Below are 21,788 nucleotides of genomic sequence, written 5' to 3' on the forward strand. Positions count from 1 at the left end.
GGTTGCATGAAGTTTTTCACTATTTCATACGCATGACTTTCCTGTTTTTTTTGTAAAATTCTCAAGACTGGTAATTTTCCTCATTTCAGTCTCAGGATCTGAACAACATGGTGGATTGTTGGATTAAGATAAAAGAAACAGGAGCATCCTTTTGTGAATAGCTTTACTCATCAGAAAACTTCAGTATATTTAATCAGCAAATTGGATTTTGCATTCCCAAGAGGGTCCACAGATAGTTCAGTATCTGAACTGGATTCTTTGCTATAACTGCTGATTTAGAATACAAAGTTTTACTGATCAAATATGCCTTATTTTCACATATCTTTGTCCACCACATAGAAAACACCAAGCTAAAACTTGTACCTGCTTTCCAGCTTGTATGTGTACTGTATTTTAAGCTCTTAAACTCCCTAGCCAGACTGATATTAGCACAGTGCAGTGGAACTAGATGTCTAAATTATTGGAATAAATTCTCTTTTAATGATTGCTTGGGCTTCATATCAAATTTAAATCTAAGATTCTGAGCATCAGGGCCCACTGACATATCAGCAAATACTTAAAGCTTGTCTTCGTGTACAGTGCTACAACTTCTCCTGTCAGCATAGTTAATCCACCTCCCCAAGAGGCAGTAGTGGTAGCTATGTCAAGGGGAGACAAGCTTTCCCGTTGACATAGCGCTGTCTACATGGGGGAGTAAGTTGGCATAATGATGTTGCTCAAAGATGTGGATTTTTGACATCCCTGAGCGACATAGTTATACTGATATAGGTTGGTAGTGTAGACCTGGCCTTAGTTTGTACATGACTCATTTCTTATTTGAACAATGTTGTGACTGTATCAATATCGTATTTATCAAGATCAGAAACATTATCTTCTGCCACCTAGTGATCAATAATATGAATATATGTGGCATAGATCTGAACACATTTAGAAGTGATTGTATTTATTACACTTTCACATTGGTGACCTGTTGCAGGGCCGTTTTCTGCATCAATAGTTTTTTGTTTTGTGGTTGAATATGTTAGAAAGCTGTTCCTTGTGTTTTTCCTCCCTGAGTGTTCCAAAAAAGATTAACTTGATTTGGCTAAGCACCAGCATTGTGTTATTCAATTTAAATTACTATAATCCACCAAAACTTCTTTAAACTTTCTCAGATAATCATTCCTCTTAACCAAACATTCTAATTAGCATTTTGTGCTTAACAGCTGTTTTCCCTCCAGTTATCTTAAAAACTCTTGTTTTCAAGTTATTTTGTCTTCAGATTTCCAACATTTAATTGCCTTTCTCATATGTTCTTCCCTTTAGCAACAAGGCTACTTTTCTCTGCTTTCCTATTCTTTCTTAGCATAATTCTAAGTAAGATTTAAGCATTTTGTATTATTTTTCAGCATACAATACTTACTGCACTTTTTTTCTTTTTTTAATCAAATCTCTTCAGCGTGGCTATTCCTCTATTCAAGTGAACACATAAGCCTTGAAGTTGGCCATCCAGCACATCTATTGTGTTTTCTTCTAGATTACCCAGAGGATGTTATTAATTAATTTAAAAATACTGTACTACATTCCTGTACAGTAATAGGTTCAAATGAAAGGAACTGTTCAACCGCTCCTTAAAGCACTAAAGGTAAATAAAATTAACATGCTGAAATTTTTTTTTTCCAACAAAGTATGGACCAGGAAATTGCCCCTTGGTAGACTGCATTCTATCCAAAAGGGATAAGATGAGTGAATTCTAATCTTGAATATGATATTGCCTCCTGGCCCCAGTCAAGATTGGGGAGCCATTGTGTTAGGCACTATTCAAACGCACAGTAAGAGAGAGTCCTTGCTACAAAGAGATTACAAGCTATATAGACAGAGTATAGAAAGGGTTAGAAGAGAAACAGAAGCACAGAAAGGCCATACAACAGGTCAGTGGCAGAATTAGAAACTGAATTTGAGTCTCCTGACTCCCAGTCCTGTTCCCACTCCACTAGACTTTTTACATGACTTCCCACCTCTATTTTATTTAGAAAGCACTGCAATAATATCACAGCATGACAGTGTCTCATGAAGGCTGACCTGGTACAGAGCTGATCATGTCTTTGAGGGGAAACGAATTGCACCACCTTGTTAAGAGTGAGGTCTTTTAACTGGGGCTGCCAGCAAATGAATTCCAGATACCATACAGGTTAGTCAGAATTGATTGATTGTTAATTTAGATTCACTGCATCACCACATTAAGCATGTCTACACAGCAGTCGAGAAGTGTGATTGCAGTGGGTGTCGACAGTACCTACCTGCCTACTTGGCTATATTGCCTGATTGGTCAGAAGGTTCAGCAGACCGGTCCTTAAACCCAGCAGCAGTTCACTGGTTGCTCAAAGCATTTGTCCATGGCTGAAATAGCTCCTGCCTTGTACCCAGCTTTGCCCTACTCCAGGTAACCGGGTTCTCACCCTCAGATCTGATTCGTGACTTCTGACTCTTGGCTAGCGATGTCTGTTCTAACCACTAGGCATGGCCACCCAAAACACAGTCACTGACAGTATCAAGGGTCCTATGCTGCTGCAGCTTTGCTGCTATTTAAAAAATCTGGCCTGATTTTTTTTAGGGGGGAAAGTCGGACCAGCCAAATTTCATGTAGCTTGGGATTTCAGTGTGAATACTTCCCACAGCTTTACTGATACCTCCAAGATCATTGAAAATGAAAGAACATTACAGATGTAATTCACTTTTCACCATTTACACTGTTTGTTTCTTGGTGAGCCTGGTTTATTTTGGACAGTGAAATAGCTTGGATAGTTTTGCTTTCTGGTTCCCACGTATGGTGTGTTATAAGACCCAGCTCTCTGCATAAGCCTTTCCCTAGTATCTGCAGAATGGACCAACCACATTTCTCCAGTAAACAAACAACTGCAGAAAATATCCACTTAAGAAATCAATGGTGTATGGAAGGAGGCATGGGGTGCATGAAACTTTTAGACAGAAATTATGCTTTTTAACTGTAGGAGTTCAACAAGACATAGAGGCTTGATTCAACATCACATTGCTCCAGGTTTATGCCAGCTATGATTATGGGTATATTATAAATATATAGGGCCCAATTATCCTCTCATTTATACCAGTGTAAATCTGGAGTAATGCTACAGAGTTACCACCGATTTACACAAGTGCAAATTAAAGGAAGAACTGGCTCACATTGCTAGTTGTAATACAAAACATTTTGTTTGAGTTTCCAGCAGCACAGGGTAATGTTGAAATAAATAAAAAAATACTAACACAGTCTTTTTAATTGACTTTTTAAATGATTGGAATCATTGTAATTCATATTACTTGGGGGCCGAGAAACAGAAAAAATGGATGACACTTTTTTTAAATACTGAATAATGAGCCTACATGCTTAACTTTTAAAAGACACTGTTATCAAACACATAAGAAACCATTTAAAATACCACTCCTTTCTGTAATTAAATATGTCAAATTGTAGAACAAGAGACTCACCTCATTTTGGTAAATTAGCTGAGGATGATATTTATTGTCTTGATTTAATTTTTGAGCTGCTTTGTAATTCATACAATTTATTCCACTAAGCTATATATATATATATATATATCATGATGGACAATAAGAGTTATTTAGCAAAGGGAAATGAAAATAGCATCTATTATGGAAGTCAGCTTTTAACATACATTGATTATTTTTTCTTCTGGTGTCATTTACTTTTTTTATTTGCTTCACTCCATGCTGTAGTAGATCCAATAATGTCATGATGGTGAATCCAAGAAGTGATACATGCCAGAATGTTTATCTGTAATGAGACTAATTTAACATCTTGTGCATTAAGCAAATGGCATGTAACTTTCTGTTTTCTCATAGGTGTTGATATACTTCCATCAACTTCCTTGGCTAAATGAAGTGAATTCATTCAGTAAGTTATTCTTATTCCCTCTGTTATTGTCTTACTATATTTTAAATGTTTGTCTCATTTTATATGAAGTCCATGATCCTGACAAGACATACACATGCACTTATGCTTATACTTCGTGATTACTCTCATCAAAGTCCCTAGCACTACTTCCAGTGCATAAAACTAATTGTGTAAAACACTTTGCAGGTTCAGGGCCTAAGCTCCCTAGACATAAGAGAGTGGCCAGAGTACATACGGACCAGATCTCGGAAACTCTTACACACATGCTTAACTTTACTCATGTCACATTGACCTGAATGGAAATGTTACCATACCTAAAATTAAGCATGTGCATAAGTGTTTGCAGGGTTGAAAGCCTTGTCTGTGATACAAACAGCAAGACATATCTGCAGTTTGTATATGTGTATCAGCTTCACAATGGCACTTGTATATGCAATGTATAGGTTAATAACACTCTTTTAGTATTAAATGTAGTTTTAATTTATTAAAACAAATGACATTCAGCAGTGAAGTGAGGCTGAATAGCATGATCAGATACCATGGTGATGAGCAGGATCTAAGAACCTATTATACAACCAAGCATGAGAAAAGAACCTAACTTAAAATGCTGAATATCTAAGATCCACTTCTGCAAAAATGTAATGACCTTTACCGCTTCATGTTTTCAAATTCAGTCATAATTTGCCGTTATTTTTTCTTTTAAAATTGATTTGACTTAGAGTTGAAATGTTAATTATGAAATTGTGAGAGGGGATATGTAGGCTAAATATTCCGGGGGTGGAGGGAGGAACTTCCTGACAGCAAAATCAATTCATCTGTGCAGTAATCTTCCTAAGGAAGTGGAGGAAGCTCCATCCCCAGGCAATTTAAAACTAGATGTAACACTGGTAGGAGTTCCCAGAAAGTTTTCCTAGTATTGTTTATCTGACTGCTTAAGAACTAGCTCTTGGAAAAAAAATTCTTAGTGATAGTTGTGGTGCCTGTTCTTATATAGTACAGTTCTTTTTTGTTATTCAGCATATCACCAAAATTTCAGATCTGCGTGGCTCTGTCTCTGAGATTCAACTTCTAGGTATAGAGTTGGAACCTTTAGGTCAAACCCACAAAAGCAAGTGAAAGTTGTCATGATCCTAAATGTGCAGTAGGCTCAATCCCGCTTTAATAAACAGATGCACCAATAGGCCTTATCCCTCTCTAAACAATGTGCTGAGTATTCTGATTTCACTTGCACAAGTATAAATCTGAAGTAACTCCACTAGATTCAGTGGTGTTACACTGGTAAATCCAAAGTAACTAGGATCAGAATCTGGTTCTGTGACTCAGGTTGTAAGGATAATGGTTATCTCCTAGATTAACTGAAAATGATGGAGGTCTGGGTGGGCACTTAGATGGGAGATTATAATTCAGTACTGTTTTAATGAGTGTTCCAACCAATAAATTCATTTACTGGAATAGTCACAAAGTCAACCCTAAGGCTACATCTACACAACATGCTAAGGGAGATTCCCCTGCTTGTGTACACATGCTCCCGCTAGCACTCATCAAGCTAGTCTGACTATAAATAGCCTAGTAGCACTGGTAGTGGTAGCAGACGCATGACAGAGCTGTGCCGAGTACATACCCACCAGTTTCAGGAAGGTGTGTGTCCAGCCATGCCTCCGGCTGTCATGGTTATTCTGCATTTATACATGTGCTAACTAGAGAAGAGCTAGCGCAAATATGTGTATACGAGCAGGGGAATCACACACTTAGATCATAGTGTAGGTGCAGCTACAGAGGACACAAGTACAATCAAAGTGAATTCATTTAGCCACTCAAGTGGCTAATCATGGGAATCTTTGGTGGGTTTTTTGCAATATTGACCAGTAGTAGATCAAAGACCTGGCTGAGAAATGTAATATTCTTTCTACATAAACGTCTTTAATTGTTCATTCTCTATTTCCCCTCCTTCTAAATTCTCTTTTAAAGTTCTTCCATAGCCAATGAAGTTGGAGAGTTATTTTAAAAGAATTACCAATAATAATACTTAAAATTCTTTTCATCCATGTCTTCCAAGTAGTTTACAAAGTAAGAAAAGCATCTTTATCTCCATTTTACAGAAGGTGTGAAACTGAAGTGCACATAGTGAAGTGACTTGCCCAAGATCGCACAGCAGGTCAGTGGCAGACCCAGGATTAGAACGTAAATCCTCTGACAGCTAGTGCTATGCCCTGTCCACTGAACCATACTGTCAAAAGCTTTTATTCATGTGTGGAAGACAGAGAAATCAACAGCAGATGATGCGTCCTGGTTGAATTATAGTGAATAAATAGAAGAATTTAGAACAATCTCTGAACAGAGGAAGCTAATCTCTGATGCGTAGGTAGTACTCACTAATTATTGTTTAATGTAATAGAGTCTGTTTTAGGAGATAATCACTGAGAAATCCAACAACACAGCAATTTAGGGAGAAATTATTACAGAAAATATCCAACACATTAGTACTTTCCCCCCTTTTCTGCTGAGTAAAGAAAAGAGGGCTAGATTACAATGGGTCCTAAACTGATTTATGACAGTCGAGGATCTGGTCCATAACTGGTATTTGGAAGCTGCTATGTTTTCATTAATAATTGCCATTTTATTAATATTCTCAGTAACATTACATATAACTTAAACAGTTAAATGTCACTTCCTGGCTACATGCCTAGTAAATTAAGTTATTGAAAGTTCTAGTGGGGCTTCTGAGGACACATGATTAAATTTATGACATATTTATGGATACTTCAAAATATAATTGTAGACATGTATACAGACTACAGAAATTGCTTGTCATAACACCAATTGCTTTGGCCTCTAGAACCGGATTAATATTTGATAGCATTTGGTTTGGAGCCTCTTTCTTTACTCTTTAGCAAGCAAATTGGTTCCATTACACACTCAGAGGAAACATCGGGAATACTTATATAATGTTCTGACTGTGAGCAAGTATAGTCTAGTAGTCAGAGTCAGAGATTGGAGATTGGGATTATGTTCCCAACTCTGATGCTGACTCGCATGTAACATTTGGAAGGCCATTTAACCCTCCCCCACCATACCACATCAAAGAAGAAAATAACTGTTTTTTTGTAGCGAGCATATTGTAACCAATTAATCTGAACACAGAGGATCTCATCCAGAATGATGATGGGATGGGCAGGTCCCACATGTTATTGGGAACATTCTATGCCAATCTAATTCCTGGAGCAAAATGCTCACTCTTTCCCCTTCACATATCTCCCTACATGTGCAGACAGTAGCATCTCTTGAAACTGTAAGAGGGGTATGTGTGGTATGACTCTGAGATGAAGAAACTGTAAAGGAGGGGAAGATAAAAGTTGAGGATCAGAACAAACAGCTAATCAGGACAGGAAAAAGTAAGTCCAGTCAAACCTGTAGGAAGTTCTGACTGGCAGAAATTCCAATATTTCCACATTTGGTTTTGAGATGAAAATTTGAAATATTGACTTTTCACAGAATGAAATCGTCTCAAATTTGGATTAAAAAATGTCAAGTGTTTCACTTTGACATTTTTTAATAAAATAAAACATTTTGACATTGTGAAATCAAAAGGTTTATTTTCATTTTGTGAAACTGACATGAAATGCTTGATTTCATGTCTGTTCAACATTGAAGAGCATTTCCTTGTTGTGGTGCATTGCCTCCTGGGAGTTTCCTTTCCTTTTGGGCCAGGCTCCCTGGCCAGTCTATATCTCCTGTGACGCACCCACAGTCATGTGACTCCAAGGATGCCATATACAACTTGGTCAGAGGGGGGATTATGCATTACATCATGGGATATTTACTCCACCAGGGACTTCCTATAGGAGAGGGGGGGATGCCTAAATTACAACTCCCAGGAGACAATGGCCAACATAGAGAAATGCACTTTAATATTGAAGCGACCCAAAATTTACTGTTTTGTTCTGGTTTTTTCCAATGGAAAATTGAAATATTTCAACAAAATGGAAATTGTTCCATGGAAAACTTAACTTTTGTGGAAATTGCATTTTCTATTGGAAAATCATTCCAGTGGAAATTTCCCAATCAGCTCTGCTCATTAGGTAAATATATTAGTAAATCTCATAGGGTATGTTACCATTCTAAACATGATGGGGGTAGTCAATTTATCCAATCACTTTTATAACACAAGTTTTGGCACAGTAACTCTTTGGATAAATTGTTTAATCTTAATGAAAAATCAATGCAACTCAAAACCTCTATTTTAAAATAGCTAGGGCCCTGTTCTCCTGGTATGTGCACTATCATAAACAGGGTATACTCCCATTCATGTCAATGCCGTTGCACTGGTGTAGAAGAACTGCTTTGAGTGGAGAACTGCTCTTTACAGCTCCATTGAATAACTGTCATGGGCCAAACAATTTTTCTTCCAGAAGGATTTTCTGTGAATTCTGTTCTCTTGTCTCTGAACCACTACAAGCCTTTTTCTACTTTGTGAACAGAACTAGATGCTCAGGGGACAAAGACTGGCCAACAGAGCCTTTGATAACCACTGTGGGTCAATAATTCAAACTGGTCAACAGGTTGGTCGTGAATGAAACTGTTCCCATGTGGTGGCTCTTTCATGGCATATGTGAAATTAATTTGCATGGTCTCACTTAGTCCCTAGTTAAAAGTTGCCTACATTATTCGCTCCACCATCACAACTGACACTAATTGGCATCCTTGTTGGAAGTCTCAGCAGAGAATTCAAGTACTGAATGGATATAAATCTAAACTAAATTTTCCCCCTGCAAGGTGCACCTCCAGGGCATGGTGTTGAGAATACATTGAAAGCATACAGAGAGGGAAGCCTGCACAGCTGTAACTGGTACTGCTCCTTTGTGGATAAACAGAGGCGTTCAAACTACAGGGCTATCAGACTGTTCATCTGAACTAACCACACAATAGATTTATTTTTAAAGGGACTTTTGCCCTACAAATTGATAATTCCAGTCACTTCTGTCTAAATTAGAAACTGCTAAGGATCATAATTCCATCAGAGTTTGGACATTTTACACAAACCTCACATGACTGCTTAGTAGATATTAAGTCACTGATTAGACCTAGCAATCTGGTTAAGAAAGGTGGCCACAGAGCAGGATACATTTTATGTCTCTGAATTACTCTCTATTATTTGAGTGCTGACAGTGTGTTTGGTGCTGTATGGAACAAATAGAGACTCCTTGCTCTGTGGTGTTTGCAGTCCCAGGATCAGATCACTTCTGCTAATGTATGAGTGTACTAGGGGATGATGAAGCCATTAGGTACTCTCCTACTGTATTTTATTTTTCAAGAACCATTCAGATTCTTGGTGCTTATGCTCCCTCGCTGCAAGTGCCAGGGGCATCATAGCATGGCTTGTGACAATAGAAGGTGTTGTAGGTGGTGCAGTGGACCCCTCCCCATCCATTGCCACCAATGGTCTGGGCCTGACGTTTGAGGAAGCACACCTTGCACACTCTTACAGTGTGTAGCGGTTGTCACTCTGGTGTGCACTCCTCAAGTTCACTTAGAAGCATTCTGCTTGCCTGTCCTCTATTTCTCCAGCCACAGCCACTGTGCACAGCACTGCCACACACGCCTATTGGCGGTGACTACTGGCACCATAATCTGACCCCTGGCAGACTTCAATACACACAGCTAGTGTCCAGTGGGTGGAAATATTAGCTTCTAATAGTCCTTATAGCAGATAATAGAGCATGAAGATCACAGGTTACTGAATTCTAGGTAAGGCTTTTGAAGGGCGTGCAGACCATATGACTTGAAAGGCCAGTCTTCAACAATGGCTTACACTTGGTCAATGTTTTGTTTGGAAATACTATGCAAATATTTAATTTATGAAAGGCACGACTTTTAAATTTATGTTTAAGTTTATAAAATATGCATAGAAACAAGCTGACCAAAGATAACTTCAGCTATAATTCCCCATACAAACATGGTCTCACACTGTGTATTCAGGATTGGGTAGCAGTGATGTGCTGCAGAGGGTTCTCGGGAGTTCCTTTTCACAGTTCCACCAACAAACTGAAATATTTTTACACATCCTAGAGATTTCACCAAATGGTGGACATTTTAAAAAGTCTTGTTAATATTAACCGTTATTTCTTAAATGCCAACAATGTGTTCAGAGCTGTACAATGCAGAACATAAAGACAGTCCCCTTCTCAGGAAGCTTCTAAACTAAGCCCTTATTCTTCAACTACTAATGCATGTGTTTAACTTTAAGCATGAGAGCAGATGTGCTACAGGATCATTGACGTAATGGCCATCAGATGTGCAGCATTCTGGTTTATCATTTTTATGGTAATCAATAGTGTATATTCCCAAACCTGTCTTTTGTAATCAATTCCAAATGATGGGATTTATTTTAGTTTGATTTAAATTATAAACATTTTTGGATAGATGCAGTTAAGCCACCCACAAAGATGGTATTTATCACTTATATGGCTCCAAAAGCTGCGGTTGGAGGAAAGGTCTTATAAAACCAGTGATCTGTTTTATGCCATTGAGACTGTTGCTATCAATCAATGAGCGAGTCTGCCAGTTGCTCCTTGTTATCAGGATGCTTTCTTATGGGTAAATGTGGAACATGCTCATCTATAAAGATGCTTCTGCTACTTCAGAAGCTGATACAACTTTGGACACTGACAATGATGAATGGTGTGTAATGTCAATCAAAGAGGAGAGGCTACCAAATCAGCAGCTCCCTGAACACCAATCAATCTCATGGCTCTGAAGCAGCACTTTAAAGCCTTGACTTGTCTATCTAGGAGTTGACTAGCTAAAATAGCATTAATTAATTACCATACTTTTTTTTTACTATGTACAATAGTATTCTGTTCTATCATCCCCTTCTCCCTCATACACATCACTTTTAAGTTACATTTATTTTGATATAGGGGATTATGATTCTGATTGGGATGGAATGCTGTGGAATATCATAATACATGAGGGAATTTATTTCCAAGACCTGTGTCAAGCTGTCTGGACTGGCTCACAACCAAGAGTGGCTACCTCAGGGCAGACTGTCAGAAAACAAGGGCAGACACCCCTAACTGGTGGTACATTATTTAATTAGATTTTTCCAAGCTAGTAACAAATGTGAACTCCTGGATCACTGTACCAGTTTTACCATGGAGTCACAGACAGTCCCCTTAGACTTTCCAGTCTATTCTGCCACCCAGACCAACTGGACTTTGTGATAAAAGGTCACTTAAACCAAGAATCACACTACATCAGTTTTCTCCCGGTCCCAAGAGACCTGTCAGTTACCGCAGATCACTTGGTACACGGGCTCTTATTCCAAATACAATGGTGGCAGCCAACTCTATAGTAAACTACCTAAATGTTTCTTAGTTATTAAAAAATAATGAAAGTTATTGAGAGGGTAAAGCAGGTAAAATATATGTAAAGGGGAATCACAGTTTGTAATTCCAAATGGTGGCAATGATGTAATAAACTGTCAGTTTCCCAAAAGTCGTTTAGGGTACCCAGATTGTCTCTGGGGATCTCTGCTTTCCATCTGATACTCTTCCCTGTAAGAGTCCAAACAGTTCAGAGATGAAGGCCCTTTCTTTGAATCCATTATTATATCTTCTTCTGACAAAAAGAAGCTGACAGTGTCTCTACCCACATTGGCTTTTCCTTTGATGACTGTGAGCGAGAGATGCACTTTGAGTATTTGGCCTCCAGACATGACACACAATGACCATTCTGATAAAGTCTTTCACTAGCATTTCTCTGATATCTGATTAATTATTTAGTTATGGGAGTATTTACAATGTAAATGTTTGCAATTACATTATGACAGGACACAGATAAGTTAAATATAATCCATGTAACATCCCATTAGTTTTATGAAGTTTAAATATCAAAAACACTTATACATTTAACACTCACTTTGATATACTACACATGTGAATTGGCCTGAATACACTCTGACATGACCTGGTCTGCCAGCATCACAGCCTATTGCTAACAGTGAGTAGCAAGTCACACATACCAACAGCACATAGTCTTCTATCACAAGGTGGTTGGCATTTGTTTCTACTGGGGACAGTAGAATCTGGTGGTATTTGGGATTCTGTGAAATCTTTAAAAATCTCTAATGTTGTGGGTTTCATGAAACTTTAATGAGTTTGGAGTGAAAAAGTTCTGTCCATTACAGCTGTTATAGATACTACTGCAGTTTGTTATATTTAAAATTTATAAAAACAGTGCACCTCTGTCTCAAAGTACATGCACAATTTTTAATAAAATATGGCTTTAAACTAAATCTATAATAGAACATCTCACCTCACCCAAAATAAATTATTCACCCACCAAACCTATACCTCTCAGATAAAGACTGAGAAAACATACTAATTTAGGATGTGCTTTTTCAGAAGCACAAGTTTGTTAAAAATTCAATAAGACTTATGCTCCTAAATCACTTAAGTACAGTTGGATGGTTGTTGTTTACAAAATACATATTTCTGCTAAAATGGAAGCCTATGCTGTGAAGATAGTGAGGTGTGGAAGAAATTTTTGCTGAGATTCTGTTATTACAAATGGAGAAAGTGTGTGTGTCTATGTGTGTGTGTCTATGTTAAAATGGAGTAGTCAAGAATTTACATTTTCCAGACCCAAATTAAATTTGAAACGCAAATTTTTGGTTCTGTTCTTAATCTAGAGTTCACAATATGCAGGCAAGTTCTAAACATAACATTGCACTTTTATTGAGAATTCATTTTCTGTGGATCTTTAGGCACTTCACAAAGGAGGATTAAGTATCACTGTCCTAATTTTACACGTGGGGGATAGTGGGGCAAAGAGAGCTGAAGTAAGATGCAATAGTTACGTATTAGGTCAATGGCAGAGCTGGGATGAGCCCACAGCTATCTTGACACCAAGTGGAATGACCTAGTCACTGGTCCACATTGCCTTCCTAAAGCTGGCTGAGTATGTTGCTACATTGCAATTTCTATATTCACGATATCTGACATAACAATTTTTGACGCTTCATAAAGTTGCAATGTGCATTTCGTTGGTGTCTTTTTTTCCAGCTTCTAGTCTATAATCCTTATTTAAGGATAGTGAAAATGACAGAAAAACTTACAAAAACAAGGCAAATTTATGGAAATAAGTGAATCTTGGCTGACATTTCAAATTCCAAAAGGAGTTACAAAATAGAACCACATTTTTAGTTGCTATTGCCAGCATTTCTGAGAGCAGAAGCAAGAAGTTTTGCTGAGATGTGTTATGTTTGTAATCCATGCTGGGCGTATAATAATGATGAATTAAATAGCTTAAAAGACAGACAAGTGGAGAATATAATGAGAAAATGAGGTCAACATGATTAAATATACAGTAATTATAAACTCTCACTGTATTAAATTTAAGCTTCTGCTAGCCTCTTGACCATGCCTTCTGATCTTTCATTAGTACTGTAATGGGGGCAGCTTTCTTTTTATAGTAAGTACTATTGATTCATGACTCTGTGTATGTGTGTGTGTAGTTGCTTATATTCCCTCATCAATTTTCCCCTCAAAAATAGAGCAAGATAAGATTAACCGTACAAATAGATGATATAATGTCATCCCCAACAGGTGGTGGGCTGGCACTATGATAGATGAGTATATTTAAGAAAGCAATTATGATATAACTTTTCAAGTGGAATCTATAATGCAATACTGAGTTCTCTCCATGTTGAGGGTTTAGTTTAAAGCAGCAGTTGTTTTGCTTCACCACATGATTGACTTTGAAATTATTTCAACCAGATTAGTACTACAGGCTCCATTATCACCAGAAAAGATAAGCCCTCACAAGCCAGATGGTGCCTTTTCCTCTTGCTGACTTCATCCTGTGCCTCAAAAGCACCTCTTCCGTATGTGAAGCCCACAGATAAAATTTAGTGGGTAGAGATATTCACTTTGTTACATATTTGTTCCCCAGGTATTCCCTCTGTATGGCTCCTTCAGGACTTAGGAGCCCTGAAAGTAGAACCCAGCACATACTCTTGACATCACAACTGAAGTCAAACTACAGTACTCATAATATAGTGATTTTACAACATATAGTTATTTGTGTTTACGGGACACATTTTCAAAGGCACAAAGACCAGTTCATTGCAAGATGGTTCATTGTCAATGGGAGTGAGATGCTTAACTCCCACTTGTACATTTGAAAGTCTCCCCCTACATCTTTTTATATGTTACATAGTGTAGACAGTCTTAAAAGAATGACACTTTTCAGGCCACATTCTTCCCTGTTCTGCTTGGGGTCAGTGTTTCTGACTGTGAGGTGTGATAGGGTGTAGAAACCTCACAAGGGGTTAATGAGTTACTCTGGGCCCAAGCAGCTCTGCCCCAACACACCTGTAAGACATGCACAGATGGGAGGAGAAACTTAAAAGGAGAGCAAAGCAGCTCACTTGTTGGCAGGCTGGGAAGAGAACAGATCTTGAGTCCTGTGGCCCATATAGCTAGCTTGCCTTTATTATACCCAGCAGTAATGCGAGGAACCTACAGGTGTGTATCCTGTAAGACATTAGCTTTAGCAGTTTTAGCTTAAGGCTTGAGTCCTATGCACTTTGACACAGATAAACAACCCAACAGAAAACCCCAGGTATTGGGGAGCTGAAAATAGAGCTTTTAAGGGGAATTTCTGACCACAGGAACATGACTCCAATCACAAGAATGTCATGGTGATGAATTGATATACATAACAATAACATGCATATAAGTTACATGTGGAGATACCTAACCACAAGGGGGCCATGGCAACGAATTGACATATATGATAATTAATTGAGATTGTTGATATCCTAACCTATAGTAGACGGATACTCCAACATTAGTAAGGTGAGGAAATACAAATATGGCAGAGGGGAGAAACTCCTACTTAATATGCATGAGACCATAGTGGTATCAGTGTAACATATTATAAAATGGCATCCCAACCTATGGGCTGTAGAAGAGAGAGATGTATCCCTGGGGAGGTGCCAAAATGATGGCCATTGGTGATGTAGGAGAAGGTGATGGTGATGAGGAAGATAATGGCGAACATTTCAGGTTGTTCTGCAAGGGACAGTGAGTATATGGATGTGCAGAGGTACATTCTGAAGTATCTCTATCTACCTTACTGAACTGCGGTGTCTGTGACTGTGCTAAATGTATCAATAAACTATTTGTAACTGTAGAAGGGCTCCTATAGTGTGAGTGTTGCAACTGGGCACATCAGGGTTCCCAACGATAGAATAATTTGAGTAATACTGGGATCTTGGGACAAGAACCTGTTAATCCTCAAAGTGATACCTGGGAATTCTTAAGTAGTTAATATATAATCTATATATCTGGCTACAGTCCTGAGCCCCTGAGAAAAGGGCTGACTGAAGGTGCTGCCCAGAGGCCCTTCCCCGAGGAAAGGGAGGGCCAGATCCTTGATGTGTCCTGAGAGGGAATCAGTTCTCTGTTTCCTATTAACTCATTTTGTGTTAATTCCCCTTGCTTTTTTGTTATGGACTACCCTGAAAAGGGAGAGGCTTTAAAGTGACCTGGATGGAAGGCCAATCACAGGAAGAGACAAACTGGCTATTGGCAGCAGACACCCAGTGGAGGCACCAGAGGTGAGTCAACCCCTTCACAAAGGTCAATATGTAATGTACAAAATATGAAGTAGAGGTTATTAATAAGCGATATTTCCCACCTTAGCATATTAAGTAGTGGAATCTCAGGTAACACTGTATATTAATTGTTAGTAAATATTGAATCTTGAATGGTGACCACTACAGCAAACACTAGATGACAATCATGCATTACATGAAAGTCCGCATTACATGAAAAAGCTACCCGAGGTTGTTCTGTTGCATATGTTTCGAACTCATATGTTGCAGTGTGGCAATGGTCTTGATTATTGGGAAGTAGTTAGCTGCCGTGTTTTCTTAATCATTTTTCTTTTTCTGAAGTTGTTCAGTGCATGTATTCATTTTTCTAAGATTAGTGCTCTTTCCCAGAAATGTAAAGGTAGCTTTCACTGGCACCTTTTGTTGTTATTGTTGTTTGTTAGTTTTGCTTCAAACCAAACACGGGGTTTAATTTTGAGAAGCACCTCCACTTCTGCAGGTGCAGTCATTAAGTAGTTAGGCATCTAAATGATAGTACTTATATCAACAATTAATCATTTGCATAACATTACAGGTACAGATGTTGTAGGGATAAAATCATATTAGAGGGTTTTTCAGAATAAATCACATATTTTCAATGGCCATCTCCCGGTTCAATGGGGGTGCATATCAAATAACTTGTGAAGCAATTTCAGGTATTACTTTTAATTTGTCAAAATTTCATCTGCTATCATGCTGCCTCATTGCTTAGCATTGTTTTAACTAGCCTGAATAATTTTGTGTCATCTGCAAGTTTTGCCATCTCACTGTTCACTTTCTCTTAAAAAAACCCCGAATAAATATACTTTAAGAAGCTGTCCTAGTATGGAATCTCATGGCTTCTGACTGTTAATATTTTGTCAGAAAAATGTTTAATTTCCATTATTATTCTTAGCTGTCTGTCTTTTAGGGCTTGTCTAAACTGCTAAGTTAGGTCAATTTTAAATATATAGCTCAGAGCTGTGAAAAATTTCATGCAATATTACAAAATTGGTTTAAGCCCCAGTGTAGCCACTGCTGGGTTGACAGAATAATTCTTCCGTTGACTTAGTTGCCACCTCTTGGAGAGATGGATTTACTATAGCAACAGAAGAACGCTTTCCAGCCCTGTAGCAACGTCTACAATATAGCAGTGCCACTGTAGCATTTCTAGTGTAGACATATCCTTAGCCAGTATGTAATCCATTACAGAACTTCATCTCTGTTCCCAGGACTACTTAGTTTCATTCATAGCCTCTAATGAGGCAATTTGTCAAAGGTTTTTAATTCTATCTACCAGCTTCTTTTACACGGTTTATGTTGACATGCTCAAGGAACTCTAGTAAATTGGATAGGCATGATTTACCTTTACAGAATCCTATGGCTGGATTGTGACAGTGTTTTTTATCTAGGCTGTTTAAAATGCTGTTCTTAATTTTCACATAACTTTCTAGTACATAAGTAAGGTTCATTCTTTTGTTATTCCTAGGATCACCTGTAGTGCCTCTTTTATGACAGATAGATAAAACCATTGTTAGCTACAATTATAAAGCAGAACTGATTTTAATGAGTGCATTTTTTATAGCAGCTCAGTCACTTCTTTCTGAAGTTCATAGAATATTAGAGTTGGAAGGGACCTCAGAGGTCATCTAGACCAACCTCCTGCTCAAAGCAGGACTAACCTCAGCTATATCATCCCAGCCAGGGCTATGTCAAGCCTCAGCTTAAAAACCTCTGAAAGATGGAGATTCCACCACCTCCCTACGTAACCCATTCCAGTGCTTCACCACCCTCCTAGTGAAAAACTTTTTCCTAATGTCCAACCTAAACCTCCCCAACTGCAACTTGAGACCGTTGCTCCTTGTTCTGTCATCTGCCACCACCGAGAACAGCCTAGCCCCATCCTCCCTGGAACCCCCTTTCAGGTAGTTAAAGGCTGCTATCAAATCCCCCCTCATTCTTCTCTTTTGCAGACTAAATAAGCCCAGTTTCCTTAGCCTCTCCTCATAAGTCCTGTGCTCCAGACCCCTAATCATTTTTGTTGCCCTCCGCTGGACTCTCTCCAACTTCTCCACATCCTTTTTGTAGTGGGGGGGCCCAAAACTGGACACAATACTCTAAATGAGGCCTCACCAATGCCGAATAGAGGGGAATAATCACTTCCTACGACCTGCTGGCAATGCTCCTCCTAATGCAGCCCAATATGCTATTAGCCTTCTTGACAACCAGGGCACGCTGCTGACTCATATCCAGCTTTTTATCCACTGTTACCCGCAGGTCCTTTTCTGCAGAACTGCTGCCTAGCTCGTCGGTCCCCAGTCTATAGCTGTGCATGGGACTCTGCACTTTTCTTTGTTGAACCTCATTAGATTTCTTTTGGCCCAATCCTCCAGTTTGTCTAGGTCCTTCTATATCCTATCCCTACCTTCCAGGGTATCTACCACTCCCCCCAGCTTAGTGTCATCCGCAAACTTGCTGAGGGTGCAATCTACCCCATCTTCCAGATCATTAATGAAGATGTTGAACAAAATCGGCCCCAGGACCAACCCCTGGGGCACTCTGCTTGTGACTGGTTGCCAGCTAGACGTGGAGCCATTGATCACTACTCGTTGAGCCCTATGCTCTAGCCAGTTCTCTATCCATTTTATAGTCCATTCATCCAACCCATACTACTTTAACTTGCTGATAAGAATACTGTGAGAGACAGTATCAAAAGCTTTGCTAAAGTCAAGGTATATCACATCCACCGCCTTCCCTACATCCACAGAGCCAGTCACCTTATCATAGAAAGCAATCAGGTTGGTCAGGCATGTCTTTCCCTTGGTGAATCCGTGTTGACTGTTCCTGATCACCTTCCTCTCTTCCAAGTGCCTTAAAATGGATTCCTTAAGGACCTGCTCCATGATTTTTCCAGGGATTGAAGTGAGGCTGACCGGTCTGTAGTTCCCTGGATCCTCTTTCCTCCCTTTTTTGAAGATGGGTGCTATATTTGCATTTTTCCAGTCCTCAGGGACCTCCCCCTCTTGCCATGAGCTTTCAAAGATGATAGCCAATGGCTCTGAAATCACCTTCATTGCCCTGGGATGTATATCACCCATGAGTGTTGACTTGTGGACACTGAATTTATCAATTTATTCTGGCATCTTCTCATGACACTTCAATTTTCCCAGAAGTGAATTGATATTAAATAAGGAAAATGTTAGCATAAAAGGAGTTTGGGAAAGTTACAAGCAGCTGAAAAAGGGAGTTAAGATGGAAACTGCAGTTAAGATTAAGTTAGTGGTCAGTAATATATCAGCCTAGGAGAGGCATAACTTTAAAGAATATGGGAGTCACTGAAGAAGGCTATATTCAGAGCTCTATAGAACCAAAACAATTTAATATTTTAGACATAGATAAATAAGAATTACAGTTGTACAAATGGGGGGGAAATCTTGATAGATGGATCATTACTTACATTCTTTAAGGTGTTGTACTCGGTGTGTTGGTAGATGCTGTCACCGGTATTTATCAGTGTAGGCTGCGTGCATGTGTCCCTGTGTAGATGCTGTCCCAGGTCTGGCCAGGGACCTGAGATGGCTCTCACGATCGAATGAGTCGACACGACCACAGATTAGCTGAGCAACGAAGGCGCCCAAGCGAGGTTTATTGCGTGCGGCACAATGAGAAATGACTTACAGAGTATCTCTGGGTCAGTTTCATATTGGCGGCGTTACAATGGTCTCGGCCCAACGGCGGGACTTTCCGTTATCCCTAGACCGGACACCGGTATTCCCTCTGACATCCTCTTTTATACACTGTTACATACACTTTCGGTCTGCCCCCTTTCACGTAGGTAGTTGCCACCCTCCTGACGTCGTCTAATACCACCTTTTTCCGTTGATTGGCTGATTTGGGCACCGCCACTCCATGTATCATTTCTACCCATCAAAGTGTCATTTCAGAGAGTTAGTATCTTGGTACCTCTTATACCCACTACATATTTTAGTAATATTTTGGCAGTCTTACAACCTTGCAGAATCAGCACTTTCCTGTACCAGTTTCAGTTAACTTGAGTGACCCCTTATTCTTCTGTTCACTCGGCTTTTTCCATTTAGGCCTTAGCCTGTTTTACAGGCCTTAAGCTCTCACTTCTTACTACATAAGGTATTACTAGATTTTTAACAACTATGTGTACTTATGAGCACACAGATCACCGGTCTGCAGCTGGTGTGAATCCACATAAATCCATCTAAGTCAATGTTATACTAATTTACACCATCTTAGGTTCTGGTCCTAGAGTAACCAAGCTGACTGAAATGGTAAATTGTATGTGCTATACAGGATTTACCATGTAATTGTAAAGAATCGCTGTCAAGGAATCATTGAACTTGCCCAATAATTGCTCATGTGTACTCCAAATGACTTAATTAATATAGCTCCACTGTCCCAAAATATATTAACAATGGAAATTAAGTCTTAAGCATGTTTACAAGTGATTTTCTGATATATCTAAAAGAAAACAGGTGTTTTGCTAGATGCAGATGCAACATTTTTTTACGTTAATAATTATTTCAATAATCTCTCTAAAGCCATTTATGGAAAAAAAGAAATGATGTAACAGTTTGGGGCATTTTGTTCTGGGTAAAAAGCTCTTTGCTTTCACTAAACTAAAGAATAGAAGAGTCTCCATCTTATCCTCTTAAATTGCTGTTTAAAGCTTACCCCTCTTGTGATTCCTACAAATCACCAGCTTCTGGCATTGGTTTGGAAAGTGGCAAACTGTGACCTCTGCTTTTGTGCTAAATTGTTCATTTTATTTTTACTTCATCCTTCCAGCTGAGCCGTCTGTCTGTTTTTTCTATCTGTTGCATTATTTCTAATCAGAAGATAGTGAGCACTTGGGGTAGGGGCTGTGCTTTTGTAAATTTTCTATATAATGGCTGGCACAATAGGGGTGATTCCTAGGAGCTACCCAATATAAATAATTATAGACTCATATACTCTAAAGTCAGAAGGGATCAAAATGATCCACTAGTCTGACCTTCTGCACAACGCAGGGCACAGAACCTCAGCCATACACTCCTGTAATAGACCCCGACCTATGACTAAGTTATTGAAGTCCTCAGATCATGATTTAGAGACTTTAAAGAACAGAGAATCCACCAGCAAGTGAGCTGTGCCCCATGCTCCAGAGAAAGGCAAAAACCTATTATCCCTATCTCTAGGGAGAAGATATCTAGTCCACTGATATTGAGCAGAAATCTCTTTAACTGGAGCAATTGTTAGTGATGGAGGAACTATGGGCCATATCCCAAATCAATGGAGCTATGCCAATTTACACTGACTTCAGTGAAACGATGTGGATTCACACCAGTTGTGGATTTGGCACCCCATCTTCAGTAAAGATAAACACATCAAACTTCAGATCTCCTTTTCCAGTGCTTTTTATAAAATCATGGCTCCAGTTTTGATCCCAGTGAAGGCCACAGGACTTCTTGAATCTGCATCACTGTGTTGGGAATCTCATAATAAGATTAACTCATGAGATTTCCTGCCTCTGGTAACATCACGAATGCTAGGAGAACAGCCTTTCTCACAGTATTTCAGTACTTCTGGAGCTTAGCTGAAGCCAGGGAGTGCAGTGGTAAGAAAATGAAAACTAATGGGGAGAAGAGAGTGTTACTCAATTTCTCAGCTTCTAAAAAAGTTCTGGATAAAATAAGAAGTGACTCAAATCTTTCCCACAATTTAAACAGAACTTCTTTTTTTCTTTTTCTAGATTCAAAGTCTTTAATGTATCCAAACTGGCTTGCAGATCCCTAGCAATAACCTATTCTCCACTAATATTTCCTGCATGATTGTTCTGTTTTTTTTAATGTGTTGTATAAACATGTCTCACGGTATAATTTCAATTTATAAAGCCGGGGGGAAGGCAGAGAGTTAATCAGAAAATGAATTTCCTCCAACTGTTCTTTGTGTTTTTTAAAATTTTATTATTATTATTAGGGATGTGCTCTAGCAGACATATATTAAATGTTCCAGCTGAAAACCACATTTAGTAACATAACTTTAAAAATATCCCCTTGATTGTCTTGTTTACACAGTACAGTTGCACTGGATGAATGAAACAATAAGGGTCATGACTTTGACTTCCTTTGATAGTTGTTGACAAGGCTGGAGTCACAAATAGAATTGATTAGATATCATATGGATTTGGTTAAATGCAAACAGTTCTATTGTACCACATCTGGTTGATTG

General features: G+C 38.8%; 1 long non-coding RNA gene across 1 annotated transcript; it reads left to right on the top strand.

Moving 5' to 3' along the window:
• Positions 1-2,072: 2,072 nt before the first annotated feature.
• On the top strand, positions 2,073-21,462 carry LOC137145211 (uncharacterized). Its single transcript, XR_010917600.1, has 3 exons — positions 2,073-2,170; positions 15,443-15,533; positions 21,310-21,462. It is a non-coding gene; the product is annotated as an uncharacterized lncRNA (long non-coding RNA).
• Positions 21,463-21,788: the final 326 nt, after the last annotated feature.

Source organism: Emydura macquarii, unplaced genomic scaffold, assembly GCF_026122565.2.
Source record: "Emydura macquarii macquarii isolate MOO-44397 ecotype Brisbane River unplaced genomic scaffold, CSIRO-AGI_Emac_v2 contig_3517, whole genome shotgun sequence".
Classification (NCBI taxonomy): domain Eukaryota; kingdom Metazoa; phylum Chordata; order Testudines; family Chelidae; genus Emydura; species Emydura macquarii.